Source organism: Grammomys surdaster, unplaced genomic scaffold (genome assembly GCF_004785775.1).
Source record: "Grammomys surdaster isolate TR1022 unplaced genomic scaffold, NIH_TR_1.0 181, whole genome shotgun sequence".
NCBI classification, from domain to species: domain Eukaryota; kingdom Metazoa; phylum Chordata; class Mammalia; order Rodentia; family Muridae; genus Grammomys; species Grammomys surdaster.
In genome coordinates this window covers 1,619,221-1,637,267 of record NW_021604626.1, presented here as the reverse complement: position 1 = coordinate 1,637,267, position 18,047 = coordinate 1,619,221, and the positions used below count along the sequence as shown (strand labels likewise).

Genomic DNA, 18,047 nt, shown 5'->3' with positions numbered 1-18,047 from the left:
TATATGTATGTATACAAATGTGTGTTCCACAGTTAATTATGTGTATGCATGTATGTGTACATGTGTGTCCCACAGTTAATTATATGTGTGCATGCAGGTGTACATGTGTTCCATAGTTACCTGTATGTATATATGTACATATGTGTTCCACAGTTATGTGTATGTGTACACGTGTATGTTCCACAGTTAATTACTGTATGTGCATATGTGTACATATGTATGTCCCACAGTGCATGTATGGAAGTCAGAGGACTACTTGTAGAAGTCAGTTCTTTCCTTCCACCATGTGTGTCATAGAGATCAAATTCAGGTCATGACACTTGAAGGCAGGCACCTTTACCCAATAAGCCGTCTCATACCCCATCATTTACTTTTAATAACACAACTAGTAGTTACACTTGAGTAGTTTGCTTTTCTGTAAAGGGAAAAGTTATCCATTTATAAAAATATCCATTTATCCATTACATGTAAAAGCTGAGGCCAACCAAAAATAGTAAATGAGATGCTTGTGTGTCTGAGAGTAACTCAGCTTCCTCCTACTAATTCATCCAGACCTGAGGTGCTGCTTTTAAGCCAAAGCTTACCAAGAATCTCTCAGTTCTGTGAGTAGAACCATTCTCTCTCTTATATGGAGCCTTCAGTGGTATTTTCAAGATGAAAAAAGAAAATGTGGAAGGCATTTATATTTAGTGGCTGTTTAGGAATTCATTGCTCCAAATGTTCATATTTATCATAATTTGGAGGAAGTTTTTCCTTTGTACAAATTCTGTTGCTTGGATAACCTGAGAGCACATAACTGACCAGCTGGAACCCAGTGGGATTTGCTTGCTTTCTTTTGCTAACCTAGACCCCTACCTCATTTTTCCTAATAACTTAGAAGACTAATATTCTTAATTTCCAAATTTCTAACCTTGTCTAAGTGAAACATATCACGTGACATCAAATACAAGCCCCTACATTTAAATGGGGAAGTAATTTCACAAACCAGTGTACCAAAACCTGAATTGTTAGTTTAATCGCAGTATGGCCCGTCGCACTCTTAATTGGATCAGTCCCTGCTTTCTTCAACGTTTACATTCCATCTGCTCCTTGGTTTTATTATTCTTTGGTGTGTCATTTTTTTTATTTCCCAGATACGTAAGATTTTACTTTTGTGACTTAGAATTATTGCTAGTTTTGCAATCACACGCTGAAGGAAAAGCCTGCGACTGCTCATGTTTTATGGTAGATGATATACAAAGCTTAATCCTGATTCACTGGGTTGTAAAATCCAAATAAATTATATATGAAAATGATTTAGAACAGTGCTTACCCTCTACTGAGCTCAAAAGTTAACAATGTGCTGTTATCTTCATTGTTACCCATGTTGTCTCACTGATGGCATATCATATACACACACACACAATCTACAGACACACACACACACATATACACATACACACACCACACACACCAAACATATATACATACAACCCACAGACAGACAGACACACACACATTCATATACACATATTTCAAGTTTTGAAATTATAATTTAGTGATATTTCTTCATTTTCACTTCCTCCCTCTAACCACCCCCCCCCCACTACCCCTCCCTGTTCTTCAAATTCATGGCCTCTTTTTTAAAAAAACAATTGTTTAAAGTTGTTATTGCATGCATATATGTATATACACATGCATGTATATTCCTAAATATAACTTGTTGAGTCTGTATAATGCTACCTGCATGTATGTTTTCAGGGCTTGCCATTTGTCACTGGATAACAAGTTGGTTTACATTTCTTTGGGGAATGCCACCTTCTGCTCCCAGCTCTCCGCAGTTGCCTGTAGTTCTTGGTATAGGGTTGAGGCCTCATAGACTATTCTCTGTCTGGTTTGGCATGTTCATCTATGTCAGGTTTATTTGGCTTTGACTTGGGCAGTCATGTTGGTGACCCCTTTTGAGTGTAGCTTCTGACATTACTAGGACACACAATCTCATGACAAACTCCCCAGTTCCCTTGCTCTTACACCATTTCTACCACTCCTTCCACAGTGTTCCCGTGTCTTAAGCTCCAGAGTGTGTTGTAGATGTATCCATTGGGACTTAGCGATACAACTCTGCTTTTCAGTCAGTTGTGGTTTTCTGTAGTGGTCTTCAAATGCTGTGAAGAAAAGTTTCCTTGTTGAGGGGTGAAGACTATGCCTCCTGCATTATCAATACCCCTGCCTTATCAATACCCCCGTATTATTAATACTGTTCAGTGCTCTCCTTAATCAATGCTCAAACATTTTATTATGCGAAATGTAAAATCTTTGCCTTAATTTTGTTGGTGATAGTATTTCATTTTAATCTTCATGTGTCTTTCTCTGTTCCTGCTGCTAATTTTGCATTTCTTCTGATCAAGAGACTGGGTACCTTTGTCCTGTGGCTCTTGTACTATAGGGGGTGCAATTTGGGTGTCCTCTGGACCCTTTCGAGTGTTCTTGAGATAATGGGTACATCTTGTCTTGGTGATTACATTCACATACTTGCTACTGGTCCTTCCTCTCTGCTCCCCTCTAACTTTTTCTAGAAGCTACTGTCGGTTGACTGGGAGCATGTATACAATACATGGCCTGTATATTCTGTGCTTCAGAGCTTTCTGCTTCAGTTACTCCGGTGGTATTAGGATACCTTAGGATTGAGATTCCTAAGCTCTGTAAACTTGGTTCAGAGCCAGAGAGAAGTGAGTTTCTTATACTTGCTATTGCAGGGTACATGGAACTTTTCAACTCTTGTTTGCTGGATTAAAAAAAAAAAAAGGAACATCTAGTTGGGTGTGGTGGGCTGTTGTTAACCCAGCTCTTGGGAAGGAGGGGAGAGACTCAGAGTAGTTTGGCCTACATCATAAAGCCCATTTCAAACAAAATAAAACAAAAACCTTAATTTTTGCTACCTTTCATGGAACTAAAGGATCAACATTTTAGAATTTAAAGAGGGGTATCAATTTTAGTTCCTGGTTTCATTTTTTTCCCTCTCTACTTTTCACACTCCACCTTCAGTGCGAAGGAAATGATAGTGCTTCTTAACACGTCTCAGTCATTACGAGCACTTGCTCTTTTTGCAGAGGACCCACGTGGTGGCTCATAACCATCTGTAACTCCAGTTCCAGGGGATCTGTGGTCTTCTCCTGACTTCCATGGGCATTACATCTGCTTGGTGCACTTGTATACATGTAGGTGAAATACTTGTCTAAAATAAAAACAGAGAACTCTAAAAGCAACACACAAATCAGAATAATTTAAACCATGGTTGCAGATTGTAGATGCTTTAGAGTATTTGAGCACTAGCCAGGGGAATAAACAGCTTTCTAGGAATTTAGGCTGAGAGTTCTTAACAAGATTACACACATACTTTTTCTTTAGTTTTTCTATTTTTGCAAAAATCTCCTCTGATATTGAGGGTTTTTTTTTTTTTTTCTGTGCTTGAAGGAAGTAAAAGAAACATTCCTTGTTATTTTTGGAATTACCTATTCCTATTTTTATTTTAGGAAGCAAATAGTCTGTAATAACGAAATAGGGGTCCATGTAGTCTCGTGTGTCTAGTTGCCAAAGTCAGAAGGAAAGGCTCAGTCAAGCTGACATCACTCAATCCTCATTGTAAGGCAAAGGTGACCCTTGTTTCATCTGTCTTCTAGCATTAACAGGAAAATGTAAATTTCGTTGTACTCTGTCATGATTTATGTAGCCTTCCTTTTAAGAACGTTGCCACCACTTAAAGCACAATATTGTTTTTCAAGCATTCCAAATTTATTTCGAACATAATTTCTCCTATATGAAAATACGTTAGGATCAAAATCAGCTTTCACATTCCATGTGAAGTTTCTTGTGCTGGGTTCTGATTCTTCCCAAGCCACTGTAGTCTCATGAGGTGACTGCAATTCTGTTGGCTTGTGACTGTGTCTGATCCATACAGCATAGGTTTTCTTCATTGCCTAGTGCTGTGTCACTGTCTTGAAAATTTCTTAACCATGTCTTTATTTTGAAGGAAACTATTGCTATTCTTCTCATTATTATTTATGAACTCTGCTTATCTGGGCTTGGCATTGTTTTGGAGGCGTTGAGAGTGTAGGTCATTGTGTACGAGGATTATGATTAGCGTGCAAGAGGCCCTGTGTTCAATCTCTAGTCTATGAGGTTTTTTTTTAATTTTGCTTTTGTGTATACAGAGACCGATGGAAATGTGTTGAGCTGAATATTATTTGAAACAAACATTAGGAAAAAGAATCAGGCGACTGACTTGAGTGCATTCTTTCCCGTCTAGAGAACACAGTTGACTCTGCACCAGATGGTGATTAGGTTCTGGAATCTGGCTGTTACCTCTTGGAGTCCAGTGTCTCTTCTCAGTCCTTGCAAAATGCTGCTCTTGAGGAGAGTTGGGTTACCTGAGTGCACCTTGGTTGCATAGCTCTGTTTAAATCACTGTTCTTAGAAACAGTACTTTGTTATTTTTAACAATGAAAATGGTCTCTCTTTTTCTTAATTAAATATGATTGGTTCATTTCCTTCTGACTTTGCCCTATACCCACAGACAATAGTTTTGAGTATGCTCAGGGTGGTAGGTGGTGCCTGCAGATTGGCCCCTTGGATACAAGGTGCACAGCGACAGAAGACATTGCTGTTCCACGTATGGAACCCACCTCTCTAGTTCTCCAGGGGATAAAAATGGTGCTAGCTAGGTCTCACCATAATCACATACTGGCAACACAGTGGTAGACAGGCAGGTATCCAACTCTTAACTATTGACATCTCTTCTTACATCTTTATCTGTTTATTTCAATAACCACATCATTACTTCTTAAAAAGCTACTGAGAGCCAGGTGTGGTGGCACATGCCTAAGAATTCCAGTTCTTAGGAGGCAAGTTTCTGTGAGTTCCAGGGCAGACTAATCTACGTAGCTAGTTTGAGGCCAGCCAGAGCTGCACATCACTGCTGTGCACATCCCTGCCCTTGTGTGGATTAGTGGGCTTCAAGGAGTGCTCTTCAGATGAAAATGGCATGTGAGGGTGGCAGTTCTGAGTGGTTTACCTGATCACAGTTAAGTTAAACCAGTGTTAAGACTGCCCTGAGGGCACAGTTTCTCTCAAGGGTCTTATTTCACAAATGACTTGGTTACCAACTATGTGATTGTGCGTACATGTGTCTCTTTGTGAATTTATGTATATGTTTATGTGTGTCTATGGGTATATTTGTGTACATGTATATGTTTATGTGTGTATTTGTATATTTATGTGTATGCATGTGTATGTGTGTGCATGTATGTGTGTATGCACGTGTATATTAATGTGTGTGTATATATATATTAATGTGTTTGCATGTGTATATTAATGTGTGTGCATGTGTATATTAATGTGTGTGCATGTGTATATGCATGTGTATATGTGAGTGCATGTGTATATTTATGTGTGTGCATGTGTATATTTATGCATGTGCGCATGCATATATTTATGTGTGCATATATGTTATATACTGTGTGCATGTATATGTTTATGTGTGTGTATGTACACTCTTTCATGCAATCCCATCTGCGAGGCTGGCTCTTAGGCAGACCCATTAACCTCATGGTTTCTGCAGGGCTGCACTCTTATGAGCGGCTACAAATTGCATTTCCTGTTATTAGTTTCCTGTGTGGCAATCGTTCTTAACTCATCAATACTGCTGCTCTTTATGTCCACATCTTTATGCAGGAAGTGGCTATAAATAGAAAGGTTAAATTGTGTTTAACATACATTTAAAAAAATGCTGGAAGGATCTGGACAGTTTTAGAAATGTTTGTTTATAGTCCTCAAAATAGAACATCTTGAAGTGATTCATTCCATATTAGCTTTTAAAGGTTTACTTTTATGTGTGTGCATGTCTGTGTGGATACTTGTACACTACCTGAGCGTGCATGCATGTGGAAGCTTTAAGTTAACCTGAGGTGCTGTCAATCCATAGGCTCCATCCTCCTCAATTTTTTGAGACAATGTATCCAGCTTGGCCTGAAAATTATTGTGTAAGCTAAGGTGCTGGTCAAGGAGCCCCAGGGATTTGTCTGATTTGCCTCCATCTTTCCAGTGCTGGGTTCTAGGCATGCACCATCATGACTTTAAAAAGACATTGTTTTTTTACTATATTTGTTCGTTTTTATCAGTCTATTCCTGTACACACTCGTGCGTGTGTGTGTGTGTGTGTGTGTGTGTGTGTGTGTGTGTGTGTATTCGGAGTACAACCTGAGGGAGTTGCTTTTTCTCTTTCACCACATGGGTCCCAATTGAGCTAATTTGTTAGCTCGTGCCTTTATCCATTGAGCCATCTGTCTCACCAGCCTCACTGTGGTGCACATAAATTCTGGAGACTGAGCTCAGATCATTGTGCAAGTACTTCCCTGATTAAGGTAACTTCCCAACCCTTAAAGATCTTATTTTTTTAAAAAAAAATCTATTGACCTGGGGCTCCAGAAGAAGGGGTAGGTTCCATGTCAGCTGGGCTCTGTAGATGTCCCAGCTGGTGTGGATTTTGGGGCAGGAGTCTATTGACCTTTGTAGCATCAGACTGGTAACCTGTTTTATTTGGCCTGCTTGGGGAAAAAAAAAGTGAACGCTACCAACCATAAAAACAAAGTCAGATACTCTGCTTCAGTTAATCTGTTTAATCCATTTCTATATAGTATTCCATAAGGTGCTACTGTGGGACATTTATGTAATCGTTCCCATTGTAAAAGCAAAAGAGCATGAGCTTTTGCATGTATCGTGGAATGAGTAACTTAAGACTTGTGCGTAAAACGTAAAACCTGTTGCCTTGGTTGGTAACGGGCAAGTCAGGGTTTTGCTACATCTTTGTTCTCTTCACATTTCTGGTTGTGTGTCCTGCATCCTGGGGACTCATGTTTCCCCTACACTTAGCCTTTAAGCCTCCGAGTGTCCATTTGCATCCATTCTTGCACTTGTACGCCAGAGAAGACTGAGTCCTTCTTGTAGAAGATTTCGTATGTCTTGGGCATTAAAGTGCACATTTTGCTATAGATTCCATTACACTCTAAGGATGCAGAAGGACTTTCCTCTTGTCAGATGTGTTTGGTAGCCTGCCTAGATATATCTCTAGGGACCTGGCTTCCCATCCCTTTCAGAGATCTATGTGTGCCCTTCATATTTGCAGATTAAGAAATAGTTCGAGACTTTGCAAAGTAGATGCCATCATGCACTGCTTGGCGATCGTGCTTGGCGCCATTTCTTGCTCCCATCCTAAGAAAGCGTGACTCAACCATCAACCCTGTGAGTCACGAGGACCCATTCCTTGTACTGTCATTACAGACACCCCAGGATCAGGAGAAGAGATAGATGATGTCAGGTTATTCGTTGTCAGCTCATCAGACTCCATTTAGTCACGGCAGTTCGAGACATTATCCTTCTGTTCTCGAATTTAACAAATGGGGCAAATTAGGAAAAGCCCTGTAGCGCCATAAGTCACATTTTACATTTATGGCTTACATTTTTGATTTGGATCCCCTTAGCCACAGTAAAGAACTTGATTCCCCCAACCACCCATGCTCCTACAGGCAACCATAATTAAACTCAGGGAGTTTCACACACAAGAAGATATGAAAGAAGAGAAGGACTTTGGGAAGAAATTTATATTGAGAGGGAAAAGAGAATAAGAGAGGATAAGGGTGTGAATATAAAAATGCCATATATATGTATATGCATATGTATATGTGTATATATGATGCACACACATGACATTGTCAAATAATAAATACAAGTAATGTTTAAAGAAAGGAACTGTGAAGAGCCACAGGCAATTCGTGGCTTCTGAGAGAGGGAGAACTGGTCTTCTCCAGAGATGTGTCCCCCCACCCCCCATCCTCCATGGTTACCCAACCCTAATCGGTGGGTTCTAAATGCATTCACAAACAAGCACATGGAATGGCCATACTTATATATACACAGAGTTGTTGAAGAGGTAGGTGGTTGTGAATTTGTGGAGCCACCTGAGAAGAGCCGGAGGAGGCGTTGAATTGATGTAAATACAGTGCTCAAGCATAAAACAGTTAAAACTTAAAGGGGAAAATTGATCCCTTTTGTACTGCTAATTTCCTCAGTCAATTTTTTGTTGGACAGGGAGGCTAGGTCTCATGTAGCTCAGTCAGGGCAGCCTTGTAGTGGATGTCCCACCATGCCTGGTTTTATTTGTTGTTGATCAAACCCAGTGCTTTGTGCATGGTAGGCATGGACTCTAACAACTGGGGCACATCTGCCAGCCCTCACCCCTGGATCCTTCATTCATTGTTTTTTATATTATTTTATTTCAGCTTTGAGTGAAAGTCTTGCTGTTGCCCAGGCTGGCCTAGAAACTTCTCTCGCTGCAGTTTCCAGAGTTCCACTGTACCACTGTGCTTTTATAGAGTCTTAAATGAGAGGATGGTGCCATTCAGGTGGCTAAAGGTGCAGCAACCTGTTACTAAATGAGGATTAGATCTGACCTGCAAGTCAGTTCCATTCCCAGGTGCACTGTGCATCAGAATCACCTCTTGAAAATACAGATCACCCGAAACTTTGGAATGAAGAGTACTTGCTTCTCTGGTTCTGTATGCTTGATTCTTTTTCCGCCATGCATTTAATTTGGCCAGATGGTCTTCAGAAGTGACCAGATGAACTGTCTTGATAGAATTAAACTTATTCTCTTAATTGGTTATAATTGCACAATAAATTACACTAGGTTTGCACAGTGACTAATACCCACAATGTTCCAGCTTTTCAAACTGTTGTTTGTTTACTTGTTAGAGGAGATGTCACTGTCATCAAGGGCATTGCCTGGGCTTAATCTTTATAGGTTAACAATCCAGGGAAGCTATTTGCCTCTCTTGGGCCTCAGTCTACTCATCTCTAAAATAAAAATAAAATGTACATATACCTTTTAAATTTGTTGTCAAAATAAGCTACAGTGAATTAGCATTTGATATCTTTCTTTAAAATGAATACTAGATGTTCTCATTCGTGACTTGTAAACAGAGACCGAGATAGTAAAATGTTTACACATCCTCACAAAACACGAACAGTTCAACTGCTTACTGCAGATACATGCAAGCACCAGAACATTTATGTGAAAGCGATTCAGATGTCTGGGGCCTGTTTTTACATAACCATGGAATCTCAGATAACTCGATGGTTCTGTGAAGGACCCTGCTTTTGCTCAGGGACAGAGGGAACAGGAGCATCACCCATAGGCTGGAAGCCTCCACCTAGGCTCTTAGTCCTTCCTGAAGATGTGGAGCTTGAACCCACTTTGCTTTTTCATAGTAAATTCTGAAAATGGAAGGAAGAGACTCATGTAGGCAAACACAGCGGATAGATGTGGGAAATAGTTTGCATCTGTTAGTGAGGAAGGAGGAGGGGAGGGATTCTTTTACTTCATTAACAGTGTGTGCTGTATTGTTTTATGTTTAAAGATTAGTGGGATTTGTTTGTATAGAAATCAAAAGGGCAAATATTGGGCTATACACACACACATATGGGGGGAAAACTAGTCAGTTGTACAAGGTACTGTTTGTGAAATATGACACTCTAGTATTGTGGTTCTCAACCTCCTCAATGCTGTGACCCTTTAATATAGTTGCTCATGTTGTGGTGACCCCCAACCATACAATTATTTTCATTGCTGCCTCATAACTGTAATTTTGCTACTGTTATGAATTATAATGTAAATATCAGATATGATACCTGATATAGCATCCCTTTGAAAGGGTCATTTGACCCCTGTGAGGGTCATGGCCCACAGGTTGAGAACCACTGCTCTAATGTTATCCCCCCTCCCCCATATTCCTTCGACATCAGGATGTTTTTACATCACCAATACACCTTCCTTATTTTTGAAGTTATGAATTTTATGTATGGAGAAGAGATTATTTCTAAGATACAGTATTCCATGTCATCACATGATCAACATTTCCTGATGAATACATTTCCTTATTAAATATAAATGGGATACGAGGCCTTTGATAACCTTTAATCATTTCAGTATACCCTCATGACCTCATCAACTCATTCAAAAAGTATATACTTTAAATACTAGTTGTCACAATGGTAAAATAAAACCAGAAAACATTATTTTTCCCCTACACTAAAGATAGCATTATTTTTATAATCAAAGTAAACTGAAGGATGACATTCAAAATCAGGTTGTGTGTGAACACTGTTGATATATACTGTGCCATGGTTGCTGTAGCCCTGTGTGACTGACTGGTGAGTGTGTTTGGGGTTGGGGGTGGGCAGATACTATGCCATGGTTGGTGTAGCCCTGTATGACTGTGACTGGTGTGTGTGTGTGTGTGTGTGTGTGTATGTCTGTGTGTATGTGTCTGTGTGTGTGTGCCATGGTTGGTGTAGCCCTGTATGACTGTTACTGGTGTGTGTGTGTGTGTGTGTGTCTGTCTGTCTGTCTCTCTGTGTCTGTGTGTGTGTGTGTGTGTGTGTGTGCAGATGCTGTGCCATGGTTGGTGTAGCCCTGTGAGACTGGTGTGGGTGTGGATGTAGAACATTTTTTCTCACGTTAGTTAAAATGTTCCAGTAGTTTAGGAAGATAATATCTCCTGATGCTTTTGAGCTTTCTTCCAGAAGAAGATGCTATTTCTCTTTTCTGAAGGTAATTATCCTGTATGTGGCGTCAGACGCGGTTTTAATGTTGCTAGACCTAAAAATTCTATAAAATTTCTACCTTGAGAATTGGACAGGAAGTACTCTGACCAGAGCTATGGGCTATCTGTGTGCAATCCACACCACTGATGCAGAGAAGAGCAGTGAGGTCCTACATCAGCCTGTGCAGATGGGTTACCATAAGGAGTTGAGTAAAAAGATCTAAATGTACCTCACAAAAAGTTGCCTGGTGTCAGAACTGTTCTAACTTTGCTTTGTAAGCTGTCTGTTTCTATAGCAGATGATGACTCATATAGGAAAACGGTGTATTTTTAGTTCATTTTCCAGTTCCTGACTGGGTGAACTTCTTTTCTTTGTGCCTGTAGTGAGGACAGCAAGCACACCATGATGAGCTGCTTACCTCATAGCTCAGACATGAAAGAGCAAGAGACTTGCACCCCATTGGCATGTTCCAGAGAGCCCCGGTATATGTCCTTTTGGAAGGTTTTCTGCCTCTCAGTAGGATCTTATTGGGGATCTTTCGGGGACCATTCAGACTCAATGTACAACACAGTCTTCACCTAGCTTTACTAAGTGCAATTTTGAGTACAGATTAATGGGAACTGGAATGGATTGGAAGGGAACTTTATTGCAGCTTTAGTGAGATAAGATTCTTATCCTTTCTCCTCAGTAATTGTCATGGTGGCTTCAGTAAGGTCAGTTAGGAACAATTTAATTCCTGGAGAACCGAAAGGGTTGGGGGTGATGATGAAGGGATTGCGGCGAACTTCTGACTCCTCAGTTCCGTCATTCTGCTCTCTCATGAGACAGGGGTTAGGATGCAGTTTGTGTCGGATACTCTCGGCAAGCAAAACAAAGTTTCCCACCCCTTCTGCCTTCTCTGGTTTGAAACTCAGCTCTGATGTACTTACTTAAAGTGCCATTGGCACTTGTTTTACTGCCAGGAAAACTTTGCTTTGACTCCATTGCTGCAGGCACAGTTCAGTGGCAGAGTCTGTCTGTGTCCTGGGTTCATTCCCAGCACACAGCAACACACATGAAAAAGAAACCAAACTTTACCAATGGGTTTTTACAACAAATGCTCACCAAGTACATGCTCTGAGAAGGATAGAGATTTGAAGTGTGATTCACTTATCTTTTCTTGCTCAAGCTGTGTTAGTGCCAAATGCCTCTCGATTGTGACAGATCTGTTTGAGGTTCTAGCACTGACTTCTGCTGGCCATCTCGTGACAGTGCCTTCAGAATCTGTCTAACATCACTGTGTCCGCACAAGGCTTAAGTTACATAGAGGGCAGTTTCTGCTTTCTGTCTTCTTGCTGCTTTAACATCACCCATGTTATCTAGGGCCAGCCCAGGTTCTTGCAAAAACGATATTCTTCATCTATGGATGGCAACTTCCAAGTATAGGAATTATTGTTAACTGCATAATGAACTAAATTGAATCCTGAAAATGGATAGTTGGAAATACTGAAAATGCCTCCAGAGGCATAGTCCTGCCTAGGCTCTAGTCCTTTCTTCATAATTATGTCCTTAGTGTTGAACAAATTACTCACAAAACCTTTACACACACTGGATGTTAATTTGATGTATGCAAATACTTGCTCATGAGAAATATCCGTGGCATTGTCAGATCTTTCTACATGGACTAAATTTTGAATCATAACTAATTGATGTCTGAGATGTACTACTAATATGCACAGGTGTGCCTTTCAGAAAGTCTAGGAAATGTTTCATAAGATACTCTTCTGGGCTCTTAATTCCAACTCTAGTAGTCAGAGTAACCTATGATGTTTTTATACCCATCTTAAAATTCAATTGTTTCTTTTTCCTTAGATGGCCAACATTTACCACTGTTGTGAACAACTCTGAAATCCTATGTGCAGGAGGCAGAGTGCTCATTATTGGTGATATTGAAAGCACATGGCTAGTGGCAGGCTGTGTTAAGCCTTCACAGTTCTGTGCTCAAGGAATAAAACACTCTATCTTTTTACCAACATATGTTAAATGCCTGTTCTTTGTAACATGCACAATCTCAGTTCAGCTCTGGGGAATAACTTTGGGTTTGTGGTACTAGGACTGAGCCCAGGGTGATTTCTGTCAGGCACACACTCTTATCCTCAGGGTTTCCTCCGAGGCCACATCACCTAGGATGACATCTTCCTTGTTTGATTTGAAGCTGTAGGATGAGCCTCTGAAGTCGATTATTCATTGGTGAAGTCATTCCTCATAGATTGAATGAGGGCAGCTTCCTGTCCTTTTCATTGCCTGCTGTGCCCATGTGTTCTGTTGGAGGGGTAGCTTTGTTAAAACTGTAGAGTCTTGATTTAGAGTTGAAGGTATGGTACTAACAGCTTTGTGTTCACATCAGAATTCTTTTTTAGTTAGCTTACTAATACCCTGGAACCTTAGGGTTCTAGTGTCTTTCCCCCCAACTGTGACTTGTGTATCTCAGAGAAAGTTCTTGCTTCAGTGTTCAGCTTTCTTTCCAGTGATCTTTTGAATGGCCTAGAGGCTTGCTGTTTAAAATAAATTGGGCTTTTAATAATACTATATATCTGGCTATTTCTCTGATGTTTATTTATAGCTTCTGGTGGAAAATGCAAAGGAATGTATTTAATGATTGTAAGAGGCTGGGATAGTCCACCAAGTGCTTGGGGTTTAGAAAATCATAACAGCTTTGCATCGATGGACCAACAAAGCCTTTTAAATCCTAGATCAATGAAAAATACTACTTTGCCAATAAGACCAATTCAGTCAGAATGAGCTCCTATAAGACTCCAGCACAATTAATTAAAATACAAGGCAAAGTATAGCAGCCACCTGTGTTAAAAAGACACACAGAAATACAGAGGGATTAGGAAGGTGGAATGCTTTAGCAGAGGGTTCAAAAACAGTTAAAAGGAGATTGATTTAGCGGTAAGGTGGCTTTCAACACTGAGCGAATGTACCCCAGGTGGAAAAGAGAGAGGATGTGCAGCCTGTGGAGAAACAGTGGCTCAGCATGGAGCCTCCAGAGTCTGTTCCCAGGATGGTGCATACAACAGCTATGTAAGATAGAAATGCATGCTGTGTATTTACAGAATTAGTCATTGCCTCTAGTTATGATGGTTTAAGTGTGTCTGGGTTGGAGAAAGGGAAGTTAGGATTAGAACTCAAGGACTCTTTTTGCTGTCTCTGTAACAGTTCACCTTAGCCCTCCTTAACACTTAACATAGCAGAGTTACCGGGCTGCCAGAAAAGACCAAGAACTCATTCCCCTGTCACTTATGACATAACACTGGATGACATTAGTTAGTAAGGATGACAAGCATCTCATCGGTTACTCTAAAAAGCAGAGCAATTATAGCAGTTTACTCTGTAGTTCTGGCCTGCCATTCTGTGAGGCTCATACAGTGAGACAAAATTTCCACTGAGAACTCAGATCGGTTTTGGAATAAGACTAATAACAAATAAGGCCCTGCAAAGCACTACTAGGATTCTTAGTGGTAGAACAAGATATGTTTGTTATCTTATATCAAAGCGACATACCCTCTACCTGCAAGGGATAAAGAAGCTGAGAAACATTTGTCATCTTCTGAAGAGGATCCTGTGTGTCTGTATTCACTTTATACACAGCCTCTATCTCTGATAATTATTATAATGCTGCTGCCGATACACCATGGTTGACAGGACAGGTTATCCTAGTTGGTAGTTGTTTTCTGGGTATAAACTACATCTTGAATACTCTGCTGCTGTTCACTGAGGCTGTTGAGGTGAATAAAGCACAACCCTTGTTGGTTTCTCAGGTTTAAATATCTCTTTTCCTACAGGAAATGGGGGATAAACACATATCCTGTATAACTGAGGTAAACACAGTTTAATGGTAGCAGTAGCCTGAGTACTCTAAGGGAAGCAGATTATGAGACCTTGACATGATGGGTAGAGAGATCCCATACCCCCTGGGCGTTTAAGGGAGAAAATTCTACCTGGCTTTGAGTAGAGGGAGGGTTAGTAAATCACAGGGTCCAGAAAGGTTTAATGTAAGAGTGACCACAGTTTGTGAACTATGTTCTTTCACAGATACTTAGAATGTTGAACTTTAAGGCCATATTGAGCGGAGAAAGGGTCGGTGTGGGAGGCTGGTTAATACTCAGGGATCATGATCAAAGCAAACACGATAAAAAAACCGAAATGCTCCAGTTTCGTTCATGGGTATTTGTTACCCAGCACCATTACGTATATTAAGTCCTCGTTGCTTGTAGGACAGCATAAGTATCCAGGTATTCTCATTATAGTGCGTATCACAGAAGCAGTCAATGTAGCTTTCTACAAAAGTAAAAGCAATAAAGCTGTAACAGTGCTACACGGGGCTCTTCCTGCACAGGAAGTCAATGAGCACCAGTAGAGAAGGCAGCGGGAACTCTGCCAAGTCCCCTTGATTGCCCGGTTCAGCTCTCCCATCTTGTAATGCATCTTTTCTACCTAGGGGGCGCTGTCTCTGCCCTTGTTTGTCCATGACACCGTCTGCTTCATACGATTTTCCTTATAAGGGTTCTGTCCGCCCAGAGATGTGCCTGTCTTTCTCCTCAAAGCTCCGAGCGAGGTAATTTATCAGGCTAGCTCAGATCACGTGCCTGACCTGGTTCTCATGCGTGGCGCCTAGAAGGGTCCTCATTGCTTGTAGGACTTTGTCCGTTCAGAAAAAATAGACCTTGAAAGGTCTCCCACTAGCTGCATACCGAATGTACGGCCACACAAAGGAGTAACTGGAAAAATGTTATGTTGATCAACGGCAAATTCTCAGTGAGAACGGCTTGGTCGTAGGTTGGTAGGGTGAATTCAGTCTCATCATGTCTACCAGGCTGACTCTACTCCTAAGGGTATCACACCATTGGCATTGGGGAGCGCGTGGATAGTTAGAGTATCAGAAAATGTCAAGTAGCGCTGCCATGGAATGAGATAGCCTTTTGGGTTTGAAAAACATTAAGGACATGCAAGTGTAGCAGAGTAATAATGTGAGACTGCTGTGCATACGTGAAAGTCACAGTCCGCCTTCTTATAACTTCTGATGCCGGCCGGCCGATACATAAAGAACAGAAGCGTTAATGATTCTATGTTCCTTTAATTTTTCTTACTTCACTCTGTGTCTTAGTCAGGATTTCAATTCCTACACGAAACATCATAACCAAGAAGGAAGTTGGGGTGTAGAGGGTTTATTCAGCTTACATTTCCACATGACTGTAAGTTACCAAAGGAAGTCAGGACTGGAACTCACACAGGGTAGAAACCTGGAGGCAGGAGCTTATGCAGAAGCCACGGAGGGATGCTGCTTACTGGCTTGCTTCCCCTGGCTTGCTCAGCTTGCTTTCTTATAGAACCCAGGACTACCAGCCCAGGGATGGCACCACCCACAATGGGCCCTCCCCCATTGATCACTAATTGAGAAAATGCCTTGCAGCTGGATCTCATGGAAGCATTTCCTCAAGGGAGGTGCCTTTCTCTATGATAACTCCAGCTTGTGTCAAGTTGACATGCAAAACCAGCCAGTACACTCTGATTCAGCTTTTAAAAATTGTTTCTCTGTGTATGGATATTGAAGATTTGTCTCCTAACTGAAATCTGAGATGGTACAAAAACTTCCTGACACTTTTTCATAGGATATGCGGCCTCATCATTCTGTTTGTATGAGTGGGTCAGGTCATACAAAATCAGTGTCTGGTCTAGAGATTTTGTCCCCATGGCTGCTCTTGCCCAGCCCCCCTACCACGAGTTTCTTCATCATACTGCATTTACCTGAGTAGATGGGCCTGCAGGTCTTAGACTTACACTGGAGTACATTTGATGTTGCATGTTGTGTGAATTTACACAAATTAAAACAACACCATTATAAACTGGAAACTATAGTTTCATTGTCTCCAAAATCCAGTTTACCATGACCCCACCTGCTTGAATTACCATTAAATTAAAAAAAAATTCTTTTGTGTGTGTGTGTGTGTGTGTGTGTGTTCCCCCTCACCCATGTGTGTAGAAGTCAGAGGATTAATCATGGGAGTTAGGCTTGACTGAAAAGGCTAAGTCTAAATTTGTCTACTTAATTTCACCCAGATCCTGAAACCCTGGTATCATTATTTAAATATCTGCCTGCTGTCTACACCTTTCTTCATGAATGAACACTGTTGGCTTCCTTTCTGACACGAGAGATGGTTGTGGCTTCAATAAAGAACAACTGTTTCTTCTATTAGTAATTTTGACCTAGTTTCAAAGCCCAACAACTTAAACACCGTGTCCCAATAATGTGAGACTCTGACTTAGGGTGGACAGCTATTGTTCAGCTCAATTGTAACTTCTTATATTGTTTATTTTGTATCACCCTACTTCTTTCTGTGACAATTTTCTTTAGAAATTCTATCCTTTATACTATGGCAATTTTCTGTTCCTTTTAGGTTTCTTAAGAATAAAGCTTGCTTCTAAGCCTAGTAGTGGACACTGACTTTTCCCACCATTTTAAAAAAAGGGCAGCCACTAAAAATTAATACAAAGAATTCTGGAACTTTCCCATATTGGTACTGGAAGTGCTTGTCAACACTTCATTACTGACATGGCATGCAAGTTAATGATGCCCCGAGTTTAAACCTCTTACATTCAATTAGAGAACCTATTAGCTTTGGAAGTAGTAAACAGTAATTGACATTTGCTGAATTTTAAGTAGGAGCTGCATGTTGTGTTTTATTTCGGGGTGGATCTACCGGTTTCTGCTAAGCTGTGAAAATGTGATATCTTGAGAATCAGCTACCTTCCAGCATTTAACCTAAAGCCTCTTCCTGATTTTTAATATGTAATATTTCCTCCTTTTAATTGCAAACATGTTTTTCAAATATTTACACACATTTTTTTAGAGGTGCTAATTGGCACTAGAATAGCTGATGGATAGTAAACTGACATTAACTTAAAAGCACATCCACAATAAAATTTTGTATCCTTTTCTGGCGTTGCTGGCATTTGTGTGTTAAGTGTATACTAGTCTAATAGTAAAATACATAAAACAGCAGTCGGTAACTTTCTGTCTTACCTCACCAGTGCCCCAGGATGTGAGCCATCAGCAGAGTTTGGTCAAGCTTCTTTGGTTATGATAAAGATCCTAGACTTTGTTCAGACAAAAACGATGCTTCACTCGATTACTGTGATTACTTTGAGCAGTTTGATTGAACAGAGCACACCTTTCTACCGAAGCCCCTGGCATTTGCTGAATGCACACAGCTGATCTTCCATTTGCCCTTAGTGTCAATGTTTATATTTAAGTTTCCTTAGGCTGTAACTTGCTGATCGTAGCATCAGATCTGTACATGCCAGAGCCCTGATCATGCAACTCAGAGCAAGCACCCCTTCTACACACCAGTTTGTTCTCCTATAAATAT

General features: G+C 40.6%; 1 protein-coding gene across 13 annotated transcripts in view; it reads left to right on the top strand.

The window, feature by feature from the left end:
• Pard3 (par-3 family cell polarity regulator) overlaps positions 1–18,047 on the top strand; it is a 556,386-nt gene that overhangs the window by 176,585 nt on the left and 361,754 nt on the right. The window lies entirely within an intron of this gene.